The 21,033-nt window shown below is 35.9% G+C and overlaps 2 pseudogenes; one reads left to right on the top strand and one right to left on the bottom strand.

The window, feature by feature from the left end:
* The first annotated feature begins 987 nt into the window (after window positions 1-987).
* LOC146406208 (olfactory receptor 5M11-like) lies at window positions 988-1,958 on the top strand (annotated as a pseudogene).
* An 8,345-nt stretch (window positions 1,959-10,303) lies between these two features.
* LOC146406209 (olfactory receptor 5M10-like) lies at window positions 10,304-11,612 on the bottom strand (annotated as a pseudogene).
* Between the last annotated feature and the right edge of the window lie 9,421 nt (window positions 11,613-21,033).

Raw genomic sequence — 21,033 nt, forward strand, 5'->3', positions numbered from 1 at the left:
CACAAGTCCCTCTATACTCTGGTAAGAAGTCTAGTGAAAAGTCTTGGACCACTTTACCAGATCAGTAGCATGATATTTTTATGTTCATAAAAGATCAGTGGCTTGTGTGGGAGGGTAAAAGCTTTCAACTGTGGATGAGGGAAAGTTATTAAGTAGCTTAAGTAAGAGCTAATTTTACTGTAGACCTGACAGGTAAGGAGAAAATGCTGCCAAGATGTTTTAAGATTCAGTACAAAATGTGTTAAAGGTAGAGCAGATGAGACTTTCTGATAGTTTATTTATTTATAAGGTGTGAAGTCAAAGGTATGAGATTAACTGAAATGTGAATCTAATATATAGCAGGTATTAGGGTAAGAAATAACCCAGATTACCAGTTGTTGACATAGAACATGGAGATGGGATGGAGAACATCAAAGGACTGGGAGAAGTTTATTGCTACTGGAAAGTAAGGGAAAAATAAAGAAGAAACTGAATCTTAATAAATGTACAAGAGGCTCTCAAGAAGTATATGCCTCTTCGATTGTGGAAGGATTGACTTCGGTGACAATAATAGAACCGATGTGAGAAAGCCAACCATTCTCTTCTTTGCCCAATCGAGCATTTATGTCATAATCAGATGATGGCAGTAGTTATGGCTGAGTATCAGGTGTTCTGATTCTACAGAGGGACACCAAAGAGCTAACTCAAATTCAATATGGGCTAGATGAATTAAGGTGGGAGTTTCAAAGATGCCAACACAGGTGGTGCATGAACTTCAAAACATATTTATCAAATATATTGTCCAGTTTAATCAGCACCATCAACCATCTGAAGGCATCTATTGAAACTCTTGCAATAACTTATTTTAACTTCTCTTTTCAAAACCAATTGGTTTTAGTGCTAATTTTGTCTGGTCTTGAACTGCATACAATTCATTTCTCTTTTTATATCTGAAAAATAAATTCTGAATTTTATAACTGAAAAATTATTCTTCTCTTAATAGAGAAAATGAAGAGGAAGATATTTCCCCAACACAACGGCACTGAAGCAACTGAGTTTGTTCTGCTGGGACTGACCAGTCAACCAGAGCTGCAGCCCATCCTTTTTGTGGTGTTTCTCCTGATTTACCTCATCACCCTGACCAGAAACTTGGGGATGATTTTATTAATCAGACTCACTCCCCAGCTGCAAACCCCCATGTACTTTTTCCTCACCCACTTAGCATGTGTAGATATTTTTTATTCTACTAATGTCTCTCCTCAGATGCTTTTTAATTTCTTATCTGAGAAGAAAAACATTTCCTACACAGGGTGTCTGGCCCAATGTTTTGTTTTTGTGACTCTGTTCCTTACTGAGTATTACATGCTTGGTGCCATGGCCTATGACAGGTACATGGCAATCTGCAAACCTTTGCATTACAACAGCAGAATGTCCAGGCCACGTTGCATCTGCCTGGTCACTTTCCCCTACTTCTGGGGATCTACAGTGGGCACCATGCAGGTAATATTGCCCTCTCACTTGTCCTTTTGTGGACCCAACACCATCAACCATTTCTACTGTGCTGACCCACCCCTCCTAATGTTGACAGGTTTTGACACTTACATAAAGCAAACTGCCCTGTTTGTGTCTGCAGGGATTTACCTCACAGGTTCCCTCCTCATCATCCTCATCTCCTATGTTTTCATTTTCAACACCATTACAAGCATCCATTCCCATGAAGGGCAGTGCAAAGCCTTCTCTACCTGACAGCTGTCACGATGGTCTATGGGTCCCTTTTCTGCATGTATCTGAGACCCACAAATGAACAACCGGTTGAACAAGGGAAAATTGTGTCAGTGTTTTGCATTTTTGTGAGTGCCATGCTGAATCCGTTTATCTATAGCTTGAGGAACAAGGATGTGGAACAGGCTTTAAGAAGCACATGTACAAGAAAACTTAGGACCATGGAGAAAAGTTCTATTTTAACAGTTTCCCAATGAAAAATAAGTCTTTAAAACAATCCAAAAGTATCTGTTGTAGGTTCTGCCAACATTGGAATGAAATTATCTGGACTAGCAATAACATTTTGTTTTATTTTATTCTTGTCTTTTTGGGGCCACACCCTTGGCATCCGGAGGTTCCCAGGCTAGGGGTCAAATTGGAGCCAAAGCTGCAGGCCTATGCCACAGCCACAGCAATGCCAGATTCTCAACCCTCTGAGCAAGGTCAGGGATCAAACCTGCATCCCCATGGATGCCAGTCGGGTTCCCTAACCACTGAGCCATGACGGGAACTCCTAGCAATAACATTCTATATGCAGAGGGCAGGATCAATGAGAATCTAATGCAAACAAATAATTGAGGAATTGTTTGGAGATGATGATTGGTAGGAAAGAGCAACAGAAGTCAGCTGTTTATGATTAAGCAGGTTCCAGTTTTAGTCTCACTCAAGAATTCACTTCCTCTTGACTAACTGGCAGAGAGCAGTTCTTCCTTTTACTTCTTAGGTTACCGATGATGAGCATCACTGAGCTATTCGTTCCAGCAAAGTGACGTGCATTACAGTATATTTCCTCAAATATATGGTAACATATTCCCTAGGACATATTTCATGTATTCTTTTAATGAAAGTTGATTATCTTCAAAAAAATTTCATTTCTCTAATTTTCAATATCTGTCCTGAATAAACTTTGGATTAATTTTTGTGTTTACTCCTCTTGAGTGTAAAACTATATGGGTTTTATTATTTCAACAAAAATACTTGATATTTTACATTTTATGAACCCAATGATTTGTTTCATTAGTGTCCTTTAATCAAAACAGATACCCTTATGAATGGGAGGTTCCCAAGCTTGATTTATAATTTTTATTTCTTACGTAAGATATTTAGATCATTTTGTCCCTACAATATTAGCATTATTTCTAACATAATTTTAAATAGTATCTTTTGGTTCTTGTCCAGCCACAAACAATTTTAAAATAAACGCTGGTCTAATACACATGAAAATTTTGTTTTAGTGTTTTGCAGCTAAATATGTGCAAGCATAATCCAGACTGCTTGATAATCTTTGGAATTGGTCTTTACTTAAAAGCATAATATAACTTAACTGTGATATGACATATATCGTTCATCACTTCCTTTTAATACTTAGGGAATTTTAATTTTTCCACTTTTAGGAAAATCTTTATGCGTATAAGTTATTACTTCCAATCAGTTATGTTAAAATAAATTACCACAGTTTTATTCTTCATATTTATTTATTTTTTTTTGGATGTAGTCACATATGAAATCAACACCAAAAAATGTGTACCCTAGTTTCCCTATATCCTTAATAACATTAGGAGTATCATTTTATTGTGTGAATATAGTAGATATAAATGCAATATAGAAAATATTCGTGCAACAGAAACAATTGGAATCCATATTTTTTCACTTTTTCTCAATTTTATAATACAGTATCATAGCTACTGGGCTAGTGATATTTAATTTCCAGAATAAATACTTTATTCGGAGGAAATCTCTCTTGAGAAGTAAATTTCTGTAAGAAAGAAAAATTTGGTTTCTGGATTAAAACAGTGAAGTGGGAGATAGTGATTTTCATATGCCCTCATCCCTCACTACTAACATATAAAGATAGCTTTGTTAAATATCTGAAGATCTCAATCTATTCCAAAGCACAATATTTTAAAAGGGAAAAATAATAGAAGCTTGAATTAGGACTCTGGATGATCATCACTTTAATACCTTTAGAGAACAAGTTTTAAACCCTGCTTTTTCCTACTATCATATTTAAATTCTAACATCAATAAATAAAGATGCTTTAATTTTATATCAGGATCTGGATGAATCTGGAAATATGCATTTGTTATTTTTTTTTTTATTTTCTTGCTTATAAAAGCAATAACTTGGAGTTCCAACAGTGGCTCAGCAGAAACAAATGAGTCTGACTAGTATCTCTGAGAATGCAGGATCTATCCCTGGCCTCACTCAGTGGGTTAAGGATCGCCCAACATTGCCATGAGCTGTGGTGTAGGTCGTAGATGAAGCTTGGCTTGGATCCCGAGTTGCTATGGCTGTGGCTCAGGCTGGCAGCTACAGTTCAGATTCGACCCTTAGCCTGAGAACCTCCATGTGCCGTGGGTGTGGGCCTAAGAGGACAACAAAAAATTAAAAAAAAAATTAAAAGCAATAACTCTTTACAAAAGAAAATTGGCACATAGATATAAAGAATGAGTTTTAATTTTCCTTAATCCTAGTATTTTACAAAGTTAATATGTATTGAAGTATCCTTTTCCTGTAAATAAACTGCATGAAAAGACATGGCCTTTTCTTAATTGGGAGGTTCTCTATTTTAATGTCTGTATAACATTCTAATGCAAAATCTGTCATGTGAGCGTGACGCTCTCCCTTATGACCACAGCCAGCACCCCTTCCAGGGGTTCTAGTTATATTCATGCAGCCCCTGCTCTGTCTGGCATCTGCCTGTGCATAAGTGTGTATTGAATGCAGGAAGTCCTCCCTTTGCACAGTGCTGTGGTCACTGAGATTCACTCAAAGCAAGGACATATTTCCTGGTTCTGTGGGTGCAGTTAAGCAAGATCATGCAAAGTGAGGGCTGCCTGTATTAGCATATCACTTTTCCCCTTTAACTCAACTCTAAACATTGCAATGAAAATCTTTACCTAAGTTTCTTATTATGCCTTCAGCACATTTTTAAAACAGGACTGAGTAAAAGGGTAGAAACTTTTTTAAGACTCCCTAAAACGTAACATTATGTGATTTCCATTTATTGTATTATTATTTTTCCTGACATCACCAGTGTATGAAAAGGCCAGGACTTTTGTTTGTTTGTTTTTTTGTTTTCTTCACAAATATAGATATACAAAACAGTATCTTAATTTGTATTTGTTTTTTTTTTTTCTTTTTAGGGCCACACCCACAGCACAAGGAGGTTCCCAGGCTAAGGGTTGAATCAGAGTTGTGGCCACCAGCCTACTCCACAGCCACAGCAACACCAGATCTGATCTGTGCCTGCAACATACACCACAGCTCATGGAAACACTGGATCCTTAACCCACTGAGCTAGGCCAGGGATCAAACCCATGTCCTCAAGGCTACTAGTCTAGTCAGGCTCATTAACCACTGAGCCATGACTGGAACTCCTTAATTTGTATTTTTGATGACCAGTAATTTTAGTCATTAATTTTAACATTTGTTAATTTTTATTACTTTTCTATTCATAGCCTTCAACATGCCATTTTTCATGTGATTTCTATGGACTTAAGTTTAATACTGTTTCCATTTTTTTCTGACTTGAGACAAAATCCTTTGTCAGTTTGGTGGGTGTTGCTTAATTTTACATTATTCGAGCAAAATAATTAAATTATTTTAAGTCAAATTTAAGTGACTTTTCTATTGTGAACTGCTCTCACTCCTATAAAGCTGAGAGATTTTTTCTCAATATGAAATGTTTAATGCTTATGTTCACTATGATAAACACAAAAATTTTTCAGTGATTAAATGACTCACAGTTGAGGGTACAGATGGGCAGGTCAATTCTTTTAGGGAATGGTTGTTGGAAAAAGGAAAATCCCGTCAGGAATAAGATTCTGTATTTAGATACCTTTGTTGAAAAAATATTTTTCATTACAGACACTGAAATAGTGCAAAATAAATGTTTATGTAAAAGTGTTCATATATAAAAACATTAATATCCCAAGGTTACTTAATTTTCTCCCCCATTCCATACATCTCCTCTCTGGATCATGGGACCAAACTATAGCAATATAATAGTAAAATATTTTTGCATTTTTTCAAATAATTTACAATGAATATGTATTATATATATATAGTCATACTTGATTGTTTGATTTTTATGTATGTGTATGTATATAGATATAGATATAGTTCATAAACTGAACAGTGATATGCATTACTTCCAAGTTTTTTTTTAGGGCCTCACTCGTGGCTTGTGGAGGTTCCCAGGCTAGGGCTCTAATCCATGCTGTAGCTGCCGGCCTATGCTGCAGCCACGGTGATGCAGGATCTGAGCTGCATCTGCAACCCACACCACAGCTCATAGCAATGGCAGATCCTCAATCCACTGAGCAAGGCCAGGGATTGAACCCTCAACGTCATGGTTCCTAGTCAGATTCGTTAACCACTGAGCCACAAAGGGAACTCCTACTTCCAACTTTAAAATATTGGATAGGAGTTCCCATCGTGGCCCAGTAGAAATGAATCCCAATAGTATCTATGAGGATGCAGGTTTGATCCCTGGTCTAGCTCAGTGGGTTAAGGATCTGACATTGCTGTGAGCTGTGGTGTATGTTGAAGACATGGCTTGGATCCCACACTGCTGTGGCTGAGGTGTAAGCTGGCAGCTGTAGCTCCAATTCGACCCCTAGCATGGGAACTTCTGTATTCCATGGGTTCAGCCCCAAAATGCCAAAAAAAAAAATTTGGATAACTGGAAACTCTGATTCATATTATCCTGAGATAAATTTGAAAGGGACAAATTATTATTATGGAATTTCTTTGTCTTTGACTTTTTTTGGTCTTTTTGTTGTTGTTGTTGTTGTTATTGTTGTTGCTATTTCTTGGGCCGCTCCCGCGGCATATGGAGGTTCCCAGGCTAGGGGTTGAATCGGAGCTGTAGCCACCGGCCTACGCCAGAGCCACAGCAACGCAGGATCCGAGCCACGTCTGCAACCTACACCACAGCTCACGGCAACGCCGGATCGTTAACCCACTGAGCAAGGGCAGGGACCGAACCCGCAACCTCATGGTTCCTAGTCGGATTCGTTAACCACTGCGCCACGACGGGAACTCCTATGATGGAATTTCTCAACTAGAAATTAAAACACACATTAAATCCACATAAATTACAATTTAATTTAAAATACATATAGAGATTAGACAAAGATAAAAAATGATTAATTCAGTGTACAATGAAGAAAATATCACAAATTAGTAGAACAATAAAGCATTGCTCAATAAATAGCAGGAGGAAATAGATTAACATGTAAGAAAAAAGTTAAGTGTAATATTACAATAGACAACAAAACTTTATTTAGAATATTAAAGATGTTCCTATATGAGAAGGCTGTGAAAAAATGATGACATACTATAGATAATTGATTATTTAATTTTAGGATGGAAAAAAGCCATAAGACAAATGAAAAATTATCGTTTTTCCAAAAATATATTCTTCAAGTGAGTAATCATCAGAAATATCAAAAATGATCATTCAATTGAAATTATATTCTTTATTTGTTAAATATATATTCAAATTCTTCTGTTCGAATGAAAACATATTCCTTTCCCAAGAATCTTAGATGAAATAACAAAGAAGCAGACAAGCTTAAATATTATTTTCTAATGTTAATAAATTTTGGTGGATGACTGTAACAAAATAGGAGTTCCCATCATGGCACAGTGGAAACAAATCGGTCGGCAGCTGCAGCTCCAATTAGACCCCTAGCCTGAGAACCTCCATATACCTAGGGTGAGGCCCTAAAAAGACAAAAAGACAAACAAACAAAAAAAGAGAGAGAGAAAACAACAACAAACAGAAAGAGAAATAGAGTCACATATATGAAGATCTAGAGATTATCAATGAGAGGAGGGAAGGGGATAGGAGCAAGATAGGGATAAGAGATTCAAAGATAAAAGCTACTATGGGTAAAATAAATAAGCTACAAACATAATGTACAACACAAGGAACATCATCAGTGTTTTACAGTAACTTTAAATAGAATATAATATGTAAAAATATTGAATAACTATGCTGTACACCTGAAACTAATATAATACTGTAAGTCAACTTTTATTTTTCAAAAGAAAAAATAAGGCTATGGTGAAATGATTACTCTTGAATATTACCAGTCACAAATGTAAATGGTTCATGTCTTCTGGAGAAAATGTTATTCACAGAAAAATTTAGCAGTGAGTGATTTTTAAAGTGTCCGAGATTAAAATCATTATTTCCACATTTAGAAATCTATCCTAAGGGAAATCAGAGGAATATATACTTAGAGATATGAATCAATTCTAATGCTAAGAGCATCAATATGATGGAATAGTGGTTTGTGCGATAAGGTAAATGGAAAAAATACATCAAATGCAGAGAGGATCTCTCTTTTATTAGGAGATTACAAATAAATTGTGCTGCTTTTATTCTAAAATTGACATTAAATAATATTCTAAAATTGAAAAATCTTAAATGTTAAAAGTTACAAAAATCTTCAGTATATTTCAATGTGCTTTTCTGCACTGATATATAGTATTTTTATAATTGAAATCAAGTATGATTGGATATTGTGTATTATACTACATCAAAAATTATGTTCACTGAAAAATTTAGCCTGTATAAAAATACAGACATTATACTAGCAAGTGAAATATCAATATTCAAACTTGTATATGGCATACTATTCCAATTTTTATTTATGAATTATCAGAATATGTATGCATGCCAATTTATTTGAGAATATATAGCAAAATATGTACAGAAGTTGTCCTTTGGTTTGGAAGACATTGCTGATAAAATTACTTCCTCACAACCATCTGTATTTTCATTTATTTTTAGTGAACACAATCAACCCTTTTCAATCAATTAAGACTTAAGAATGGAGCCCAATTTTCTAAAACTGATGGTCATCTGGGTGATTTTCTGGAAAATAATTTGAACACATTACAGTGAATATAGGAGTTGATTTCATATTAGTACCTAGTATTGTGGTCTTAATTAAAATCAGAGTGCACGATATTAGAATACAAACACTTAGGACAAATTTTTAAAAGTTTACTCTGTGTTTCAACACATCATCATCTAGTTGACCACTAATGCACATACAATGAGGATGAACTATGTATCTCTTACTATAAGCTTCTACACTATTGGTTTTCTCAGTAGGAATTTTGAAAACTGCTAGAACAATGTTGTGTAGAAAGTAATGTCACAGTTTTATGAAATGAAGTAAACATTGGGTGTTCTCTGCCAGAGAGTTACCTGAACATAGATTCATTTGTGTGCTGTTTCAGGGCTTGTTTTGATCCAAATGATAGGCTCTATTTACTCTAAATAAATTAGACCTAGGTCAGAGCTACTACATGAGAAATATTCCTACAGTGCCACTAAACTTTACCAATGATTGAATCTGTATCATTGAAAATTTTTAAACATGGTTGACAGATTATATTCCATAATGAGAAGCATAACCACTGTTTAAAAATGAACAAAAAGTTTCTCAGGATATCTCTGATTTGGGTTGTGGAAAAAAAAGAATATAGTAATTTCAACCTGTGGGTGATCCATATATTTAAAATTTCCCAGAGATTATTCTAGTGATTAATCAGGCACCAGACCCATTGTTCTAAATGACACATTGAAGAAGAAATTACTTCATAATTTAAAAAAATTAAGGCATTCCTGTTGTGGCACTATGGAAAATAGTGCAACTAGTATCCACGAGGATGCAAATTAAATCCCTGGCCTTGCTCAGTGTGTTGGGCATCCAGCATTGCCATGAGCTATGGTGAAGGTCTCAGATGCAGCTTGGATCCCTGTTGCTCTGGCTGTGGTGTAGGGCAGCAGCTGTAGCTCAGATTTTACCCCTAATCTGGGCAATTCCATATGTCCCAGGTGCAGCCCTAAGAAATTAAAAAAAAAAAAAAAAAAAAAAAAAGGAAGCATTGGGAGTTCCTATTGTGGCTCAGCAAGTTGAGAACCATACATAGTATCACTGAAGATGTGTGTTACATCCCTGGCCTCAGCTAGTGTGTTAAAGATCTGTCATTGCTGCAGCTTGTGGCATAGATTGAAGATGTGGTTCAGATCCATTATTGCTGTGACGCTGGCACAAACCTGCAGCTGCAGCACAAATTCAACACCTAACCCAGGGAATTTCCATATGCCACTGATGTGGCCATATAAAGAAAAACGTATAAATAAGTAAAGTTCTAAAAAATTAAGTTTAAAACCTATCATCTTATTTTGAACATAACATTAGTTATGTAAACCATAAAATTCAAATGAAATGGATTTTTAGCAGAACCATCAGAGTGAGTTAATTATAATATCTACTCACAAAGTCAGTAAAGATATTAAACTATAATATGGAATTACTGAATACCACCCAATTTATTTTCAGAGGTTCTGCTAAAGAAAATAATTTTGAATTTCAATATTAAAGTTTTTAATGAAACAATTTATCTTGAAGGTATTAAGATTGAGGGGAGTTTGTGAAAACAGAAAAAACTATGACTATTAACCAGTAAGTTTTCTTTTAAAGGGAGTCACTATGTAATCACAGATACTCAGTAATTACAAATGAACAGATACCTAAACTGCAATTCTATGAAAAAAAAGTTCCCTTAATCATTTGCTGCATGTCATGGACCACATGCTTGTTCTGTAAACTGTAGATCAATGGGTTCAGCATTAGGCTCATAAAACTCTAAAAGACAGCAATTGTTTTGGACCCCTCCACAGACTTCTCAGATGGAGGCCTAAGTGCATGCAGAAGAGGGTCCCATAAAATAGAGTAACTGTTGTCAGATGGGAACCACAAGTAGAAAAGGCTTTGTGCCTGCCTTCTGAAGAATGGATCCTCAGGATGGCTGTGATGATGAAAAGGTAAGACAGGAGGAAAATGAAGAGAGAGCTCGAGAGAGTAAAACCAGCAACTGCAAACATTGCCATCTTTTTGACCTAGGTGTCAGAGCAGGCCAACATTATGAGGGGAGGATCAGCACAGTAGAAATGATTGATCTCAAGGGAGCCACAGAAGGACAAGTGAGAAGTCAGCAGTGTCTGCGAGAGTCCATTAAGGAAGCCACAGGTGTAAGGGACTGTGGCTAGAGAGAGGCAGATGTTCTTGGACATCCTGGTGCTGTAATGTAAAGGGCTGCAGATGGCTACATAGCGATCCAAGGCCATTGAAGCAAGGATAAAAAAACTCAGCAAATACCATATGATATCACTTATAACTGTAATCTAATATCCAGCAGTAATGAACATCTCCTCAGAAAAGAAAATCATGGACTTGGAGAAGAGACTTGTGGCTGCTTGATGGGAGGGGGAGGGAGTGGGAGGGATCGGGAGCTTGGGCTTATCAGACACAACTTAGAATAGATTTACAAGGAGATCCTGCTGAATAGCATTGAGAACTTTGTCTAGTTACTCATGTCGCAACAGAAGAAAGGGTGGGGGAAAACTGTAATTGTAATGTATACATGTAAGGATAACCTGACCCCCTTGCTGTACAGTGGGAAAATAAAAAAAACAAAACAAAACAAAACAAAAAAACAAAAAACAAAAAACAAAAAACTCAGTGATCACCAGGGCAAGGAAGAGAAGACACTGTGTGAAGCACCCGGCACAGGAGCTGGTCTTCTGGTCTGTGAGGAAATTGCACAGCATGTTTGGAGGAATAGCAAATGTCCACAAAGGAGAGGTGGCTCAAGAAGAAGTACATGGGCGTCTGGAGGTGGGGATGGGTCCTGATCAGCAGGATCATGCCCAGATTCCCTGCCAGTGTGATTAGGTAGATCACCAGAAACACCCCAAACAGGATCTTCTCTAGCACTGAGTCACCTGTGAGTCCCAGGAGAATGAACTCCGTCACTACAGTGTGGTTTGAGGAAGACATGTTCTTATCGCTTGAAACCAAAAGTCACAAAAATGTGAACAATTCATTCTTATACACAGTCTGCATTTATTCCACCAATTTTATATTATTCATTGATCTATTCTTTTATGGAAAAATCCTTTTTTTTCCAATTAATACATCAGAATTTCTACATGAATATTTTATCCTTATCTCAGCATTATCTTCTCTATACATAAATATATTCATATATTTACCCTTTCATTTACATATAAAATAATTATTTTGTATGTGAAATAATTAATAATCAATTTATACAAAATAATTAATAGTATTTAATATGTAACTATGTTACATTTTGAATCATATATAATAATCAAATATTACTACATATTTTATATTTCCATACACTTATACCTGTTTTTTTGGAGAGCTACACATTTGATATTTTTGTTTAAAACTGTGGGAAAAAATTACAAAGGAATAAATATCAGGTATGAAAAGCAGCACGCCATTGGAATCATTCAAATGGACAAATGTCTCAGCTGGGTAAGGTTCCAGAGTAGTCACCGTCAATACCAAGGTCACTGCTATGGTATTGGTTTGATCCCTGGCACCAGAACTTCCACACACCATGGATGCTGCCAAAACAAACACAAAAGGAAGGAAATTGTATTTCTAGGATTTCACCAGCTCTAATAGCCTATTGTTTCAGATACAAAGTAGATGATGACTGTTCAAAAGCTAGAGTTGTCTGGCTTAATTTCAATTAGAGCATATTGAATTAGTGGAATATATCAGGACATATGGCTAAGAAGGTACAGGGTCAAAAGTTGTTCTCTGTGCTTTGTAAATTCAGGCATTTATGTAGTAATTTACACTGAAATTTTTTTTCCTGTTCTAGGTTCTGGTGTTACAGCAGTGAACGAATTTCCCAACCTCATGTAGAATATATTGTAGGATAATGAAGAGATGTTACTTATGCAGATAAAGATATATCATATAATGTCAATTAGAAGCAAGTACTATGAAGAAAAATGAAGGTGGAATGCTTTTAAATGAATTTTTTTCCCACATGGTGAATGTCAATCTTCACAAAAAGGAAAATAAAAACATATGTTTAGTGAACAAATTCATGAAATGACCTACCTGTAAAACTGGACTTACCATATTTTGAACAACAAAATAAGGAAATTTATAATGTGTATCTTAAGTATATTCCCTAGAGTATTTGCAAAATAATTCTTCAAGACCAATTAATATTGTCTTTGTTTCTCAAAAGTGTAACATTAATTTGATGATTTGGGAAATAGATTCTGCTTTGAGGCCAACGTGCCTACATAACATCTATAGACAGTGCTTGATACTGTGCATGAGAGCTTCAGCAGAGAGAGAAATTAGCCATCACTTTTAGGACCATGGAAGGAAAAAAATATGGGTAGCTAAGTGTAGTATTTACATTATAGTAAAAAGGAGGAAAGTTGAATCATAAAACTCCAGCTTCTTGAAAAACTAAGGGGCGGTCATACACTTCTAGTGAGAAGTAGGAAAGTGAAGTAAAAGAAGTTATTTGAGGAACAGAAAGACTAGGAAATTCAGAGACTAGGAAAAACATTCACATTGGTATTAAAGAAATAAATAAACATGACTTCTATTAAGAATACACAGGAGTTCCCATCGTGGATCAGCAGTTAGCAAACTCAACTAGCATCCATGAGGATGCAGGTTCAATCCCTGGCCTCACTCAGTGGGTTAAGGATCCTGCTTTGCCATGAGCTGTGGTGTAGGTTGGAGATGCAGCTGGGATTCTGTGTTGCTGTGGCTCTGGCATAGGCTGGCTTCTACAACTTCGATTGGACCCCTAGCCTGGGAACTTCTGTATGCCACAGGTGTGGCCCTAAAAAGACAAAAAGACCAAAAAAAATTATTTAAAGATCTTCCACATTCACTGATCAAAATATAACCAGAAAAAAAAATTAAGTCTAAGATATGAACACATACTTCATAAAAGAAGATCTATGAATACACATTAACCATATGAAAAATATTTCAATATCTATAACTTCCAAGGAATGCAAATTACAGCAAACTTGAGCACCCACTTCACATCCACATCAACAGCAAGAATTAAAATGATTGACAAAAAATACAGACAAAGACAATGTGAAACAACTATAATTCTCATAATACATCAATTGATGGAGTGTAAAATAATTCACCTACTTTGGGAAACTTGTTTTACCTTCCAAAATTACTTATAATATTTTAGTTCCTTATAAAACTATGATCTGGCAGGGTATTAGGATTTATCCAGAACACAGAAAACATTTATCTACTCAACTCAAACATAATTTGGCATATATATATATATATATAAAGTGATATAACCATGTAATGGAACACACCTCAGAAATAAAAAAAAAGAACAAAACACTCATACAACTTAAGTGAATCTAAAAATCATTGTATTAGAAGGAGGTCAAATTCTGAATGAGAGATGAATGGTCTCCCAAAACGTCCTCCTCATGAAAGCACTGAAAATCCTGGAAAAACTGTTAAAAATTATCTTTACAGAATTCTGGATATTAACTAAACCTTTGAAACAATCCTTGGAGTGTTTATTCAAGTAAAAAAAAAAGTTAGAATTTGCTAAGAGTGACTTTTGTGGCTTTTGTGTGTGTGTATGCCCTATCTTCATCCCTACCCCCTACCTGAATAGCAGCTCTGGAAACTTGACTTAGGTTGTGCACATTTGTCATACTACTTCAAAATATCTACATTTTATTGTAAGTAAATTTATCTCCACAAAATTGACTTAAGGGTAAATTTGACTGTCCACAGACTAAAGCAGATCAAATTATTCACTAGGTATTTAATACTGAGTTACATGAGCACATTGTTAGGAGCCTTTCCATAGTTAGTTTAAAACAAAGCATTGAAAGATAAGGCATTTTTCAGACCCATCCTTCAAAGTTTTTTAACAATCTTTGCAAGAATGGAATCCAAAAAGCTATATGGTCTATCTCTGATCTCTTTTCTTTTATTCCAGGAAGCTTGGATTTAAAAGGAGGAGAAGGAGGAAAGGAAGAGGAGGAAGGAGAAGAAGTAGGAGGAGGGGGGAAAAAGAAGAAAAAAAGAGGAGGAGGAGAAATGAGGGGGGGAGGAGAAGGTGGTGGAAGAGAAGCAGCAATAGAAGAGAAGTTAGATGAGGATCTTCAGGTAGTAAATTGCAGTAACCAGTGAAATACTTGTGACATTTCCCTCTGAACATTCATGACTGCTCCTTACTGTGTACGACATTCTCAAAGCCATGGCCTATGATAGGTACAGGGCAATTTGCAACCCCCTACACTAAAACAGCAGAATGTCCAGGCTAATTTTCACATGCCTGATCAATTTCCCCTACTTCTGTGGCTCTATCAGGGCACAATAATATTGAACACTCACTTGTCCTTTTGTGGACCCAAGACCATCAACCATTTCTACTGCACTGACCCACTCCTCTTAATGTTAACATGTTCTGACACTTACATGAAGCAAACTGCCCTGTTTGTGTATGCAGGGTTTAACCTCACAGTTTCCCTCCTCATCATCCTCATCTCCTACACTCTCATTTTCATCTCCATTATGAGGATTTGTTCCCGTGAAAGTCAATGCAAAGCCTTCTCCACCTGTGATTATGGTCTATGGCTGACTATTATGCAAGTATCTGGGACCAGAAAATGAATTTTTTTTTTGTCCTTTTGCCATTTCTTGGGCCACTCCTGCAGCATATGGAGGTTCCCAGGCTAGCTGTAGCTGCCAGCCTACACCACAGCCACAGCAACACGGGATCTGAGCCACGTCTGTGACCTACACCACAGCTCATGGCAATGCTAGATCCTTAACCCACTGAGCAAGGGCAGGGATCGAACCTGCAACCTCATGGTTCCTAGTCGGATTCGTTAACCACTGCGCCACGACGGGAACTCCAATGAATGATCTTTTGAACAAGGCACAAATTGTGGTGATGTTTTGTATTTTTATGAGTCCCATGCTGAATCTATTTATCTACAGCCCAAGGAACAAAGAAGTTAAACAGACTTTAAGAAGAAGAAGAAGAGTCCCCAAACAATCAAAATAATCCCTTGTAGGTCTGTGAATGCAGTCCTCAGGACATCAATAAACTTTACATATATATATATATACACATATATATACATATATACATATATACACAGCTTGAAATCAGGTGAGTCTAATGGAAACAGTGAGTGGGAAAATTGTTTGGGAATGATGATTAATAATAAACAAAATTGCAGAAAAGCTTTTATGATGAAGTAGGGTTATGGTTTTAGCCTTATTTGGTAATTCATTTCAGTTGATTACTTGGCAGATATTTCTTCCTTTACATTCCTAGTTCTTCAGTATTGAGAATCACAGAGCTAGTCTTAACAGCAGTGTGAAGTGAATTACAATTAATTTCATGAATATGCAAATGATTTACTTTCATATGACATATACATAATTTCCTTTAATAAAATATGTTTATATTTTCAAAAGAATCTCATATAGCTGATTTTAATTTTTTCTTCTGGAACTTTGGATTATTTCTTAGTCTAATTCTCTGGAATACCAAATTATAGGTGTTTTATTATTTCAACAAATAATATTTTAAATGTTTTAATGATCCACATTTTTTCATTAATTTATTTTAAACAAAGCAGATTCTCTTCTCAATAGAGTATTCCCATTCCCAATTTAGAATTTTCCTTTTTTGCAGAAGAGCTTTATATCATTTTGTCTCTACATTATTGGAAAATATAATTTTACATGTATCTTTTATCTCTTGTCTTCCCATAGACAATTTCAACTTAACACCTGTTCAAGTATTCATGAAAATTTGGTTTTAGTGTTTTACAACTAAATAGTAGCATAAGCATATTTCAGACTGCTTTATACTCTTTGAAAATTGTCTTTATTTAAGACCACAGTATGATTTAATATTGATATGATACATTTTAGTACATTGCTTCCTTTTTATATTTAGGGAGTTTTTAATTTTCCCACTTTAAGAAAATCTTTATGCACCTAAGTTATTATTTCTAGTCCTTTATCATGCTAAGAAGGTTTGCAAAGTTTTACTAATACTTCCCTTTATGTCCTTCTTTTTGGATTTAGTGATATTTGAAGTCACCACCAGCAAACAAGTCCTCATGTTTTCTTTCACCCTCAGTATCACTGTGAGTCTTTATTCTATTGTGTATATGTATGAATATATAGTAGATGCAAATTCAACACAGCATCAGAAAGTATTGGAATTGACTTTTCACTTCTTCTCAATGCCATGCTGAACTAGGTACTTGATGGTGATGTTTAAAATTGGGGAAAAGAAAAATGAATGAACAAAACAATCTAATATTTTTCTGTGTTTGAAATTACCCACAATTGAGGCATATGTGTGGGCATGTCAGATCTTTTGGAGGACATTTCCTGACAAAGGACAATAGAGTTGGGTATGAAATTCCATATATAGATACCTTTGTTGAAACATAATGTTGCATAATAGAAACATAATGGTAAACTATTTAAAAAAGTTTGTATAAAATTTTAATAAACACACAGTATAATGTGGTTAAATGTTTTTCTCCTCAATTGTAGGACAACTTTCTGGCAAACAAACAAAACAACACCTTAAAACTTTTCATTGCTGAGCAGAGCTCTCTGCGGGCTCCATTTCATACCTCTCCCCATCTGATCTGGGAGACAAACTATAATAATATTATGCAGACTAAGATATTTCTCCATATCTTCCATGTAATTTATAATAAATATGTAGCTGTATTCATACCAGAAGTGGAGTCTGACTGCTCACTGCTCCAAAACCAATACTCAAGAGGCAAAGTTTGTGGAAAGAAAGATTGCTTTATCTCAGAGAACAGCAACTTGGGGGGAGGGTGGACCTGTGGCCAAAGATCAACTTTCCACTGACCATCAGTGGGTAGTAGCTTTTAAAGGGAAGTTTCAGGGATGTATCAGTGGACAGAAGAGGCTACATACAGAAATAGCACAGTCAACTCTGTCAGTCATCTTGAAATCGATCATGCAGTTGTCTGATCAGCATCATCTTGATTGTTCTAAATACATTCAGTCTTCAGCCCCAGGGCTGGTTTGTTCCCATTTCTCCGAGGTCAATTCTCTAAATTGTGGCAGCGTATGTCAGGGCGATAATCTGGTCATCATGTAGTTACCTTCTTCCATATGTTGGGAGTTTCAGTCTCTACAAAATAGCTCATGGGATATGGCTGAGAATATGATCTACAGCCCCTGAAGAAAAACTAAAGGTCCTTGACTTTGCTTAATGATTAAAATATCATTGGAATTCCTATTGTGGTTCCGTGGTAATGAACCCAAATAGTAATCATGAGGATGCAGGTTCAGTCCCTGGTCTTGCTTGGTGGTTTAAGGATCCAGCATTACCATGAGCTGTGGTGAGGGTCACAGACCTGGCTTGGATCTAGCGTTGATGTGGCTGAGGTATAGTCTGGCAGCTATGGTTGTGATTCAACCTCTAGCCTGGGAACTTCCATATGCTGCAGGTACAGACCTAAACATTAAAAAAACAAATATATATGTATATAAATTATTATTATTTGGTCCTATTGGACTGCTTTTCTTTGCTTCTTCATTTGCTCACTTCTATGATTAAACTTATTCTTTGGCTAAAGTTTTTCTACAGACAAAAGGCAGATGGAAGACATAGAGGAAAAGGACCTGCTCAATTTAAATATTGGAGTTTCATGTTTATGTGTGTGCATGCTTTCTAGATTGAACCCTAATGTGCATAGTTTTAGGTTAAAAATATTGGATATCTACAAATATATGATTTGTATTATCCTAAGACAGATTTGAAAGAAAAAACAACAAGGGTGGAATTTCTCTACCAGAAATTAAATATAGGAGTCCCATTGTGGTCCAGCAGAAATGTATCTAACTAGCATCCATGAGGATGCAAGTTTGATCCCTGGCCTCGCTTAGTGGGTTAAGGATCCGGCTTTGCTGTGAGCTGTGGTGTAAGTCGTAGAAGTGACTCGGATCCTGCATTGCTGTTGCTATGGCTGTGGCCAGTGGCTAAGCTCTGATTTGATCCTTAGCGTGGGAACTTCCATATGCTGCATGTGTAACCCTAAAAAGACAAAAAAAATGAAAGTAAAATATATTTTAAATCTACTTTAGTGGTAAGAATTTGGTTTAAGATACATATAAAGATTTGGTCAAAAAATAGAAGAAATAAACAGAAATGGATTAATTCACTATATAATGAAATATAACGGTACACATTACTGAGACGGTAAGGGATTGCTTGTTAAAAAGTGAGAGGAAATATGTTAAAAGTGAGAGGGAAATAGTTATATATTTTATATTTTATATATTTTCAGTATTTATCAGTATGTTTTTCCGCACTGAATCCTGTTTAAAATTAAGTTTAAGTATGATTTAATTAAAATTAAGTTTAAGTATGATTTAATTCTTAATATTAACTGCATTAAAATAATATTCACTAAAAACAATCTGTAAGAAATGTAAATCTTACACTATCAGGTGAAATTCAATGTTCTGATTTGTATATAGCAAAAGATTCCAATTTTGCTTTGTTTTATTAATTACAATAACTGTGTAAAATTATTGAAGTGACACACTTTAAAATACACACACACACACACACACACACACACACACAAACACACAGAGGAATCATCCAGTTGTTTAGGACATACCACTCATACAATATTTCTTTCATGTTTGAATTTTCTAGTTATTTATAATAAACATATGTTTTTTATGATCTAGAAAATATACTTATAAAATACAGTCTATATAGATCTTCTATATATGTAAATTGCCTGCTTTACATGGAAGAGCAAGAGAGTTCTACCCTACTGCCTACACATTATCATGTTTATCTGACATTCCCCCCCAAAAAAATCCACACTACCTATTATTAGTTATATCTCTCATCCTCATCACCAGGATCATATAGGGCAATAACCTCATCAGTTCATCATCCCCAACATCCCATCCAGCATTTGCAATGTGTTAAGATGTTTAACCACTGCATTGTTAATCAGAAAGAGCAAGAACTTGGAATCAAGGGATTTGTGTTTGTGCTACTAAGTGACCAAGTGACTTGGGCTGTCTTTTCATCCTCTGTGCCTAAGATTCCAAATATTATAAATGGAGATAATAACTTATCCACTAGTTCATTTGTGAGAATGATATACACAGTGATATAAAAGTAAGCAATATGGAGTTCCCAATATGGCTCAGCACTAACAAACCTGACTAGTATCCATGAAGATGTGGATTTGATCCCTGTCCCAGATCAGTGAGTTAGGGATCTGGTATTGCAATGAGCTGTGGTGTAGGTCACAGACTTGACTTAGATATGGCATTGCTGTGGCTGTGGCATAGGCTGGTAGCTACAGCTCCAGTTCAATCACTATGCAGGGAACTTCAATATTCCCCAGGTGTGGCCCTAAAAGAAATAATAATAATAACAATAATAAAAGTAAGCAATCAACTGTAACTGAGTGTTAGTTAGGATTATTTTTACGTATGTTTACTTATGGTCTATCTTATCTCTAAAGAATTTCTGAAGTGGGAGTTCCTGTCGTGGTGCAATCGTTAACAAATCCGACTAGGAACCATGAGGTTGCAGGTTAGGTCTCTGCCCTTGCTCAGTGGGTTAAGGATCTGGCATTTCCATGAGCTGTGGTGTAGGTTGCAGACGTAGCTCGGATCCCGCATTGCTGTGTCTCTGGCGTAGGCTGGTGGCTACAGCTCTGATTCGACCCCTAGCCTGGGAACCTCCATATACCATGGCAGAGGCCGAAGAAACAGCAAAAAAGACAAAAAAAAAAAAAGAATTTCTGAAGTGGATTTCAAACAAAGACATACAAAATGAAGAAACTTAAATCACAAAGAGAAAGCAAAAAATAGGGTATTACAAATAGATCAACCCATTTGGATTTAAAGAGTTGCCAGGATTAAGTTTAAATCTGAGCTCTGAAAGCTAGAGTATTTCCTAGGAGTATAAAATAACAGGTAGTATGTAATTATTTATTCAAAATGTCAGTAATTTGCAATGAATACAAAAAACGTTTTCAAACAGAATCATAAATCTTGATATCAGAACACTCTGGTTGCTAAGAAAGAACATAACTCTGCTTAACAAAAAAAGGAAGTTTGTTATAAGTTAAAAGAATGGCCCACAGAATATAGTATGCTGATAGCCAAAGGGAAATTGGGTAGTTTCTGCTGTGGCTCAGCAGTTAAGACACCTAACATCCATGAGGACATGGGTTCAATCCCTGGCATCTCTCAGTGGGTTGAGGATCTGGCATTGTAGGTCACAGACATGGTTCAGATCCCACATTGCTGTGGCTCTGGAGTAGGTTAGCAGCTACAGCTCCAAATGGACCTG

This window comes from Sus scrofa, chromosome 1 (assembly GCF_054392235.1).
Source record: "Sus scrofa isolate SSC_HxYL_T2T_F1_AM1 chromosome 1, Sscrofa_HxYL_maternal_Yorkshire_Landrace_v2.0, whole genome shotgun sequence".
NCBI classification, from domain to species: Eukaryota; Metazoa; Chordata; class Mammalia; order Artiodactyla; family Suidae; genus Sus; species Sus scrofa.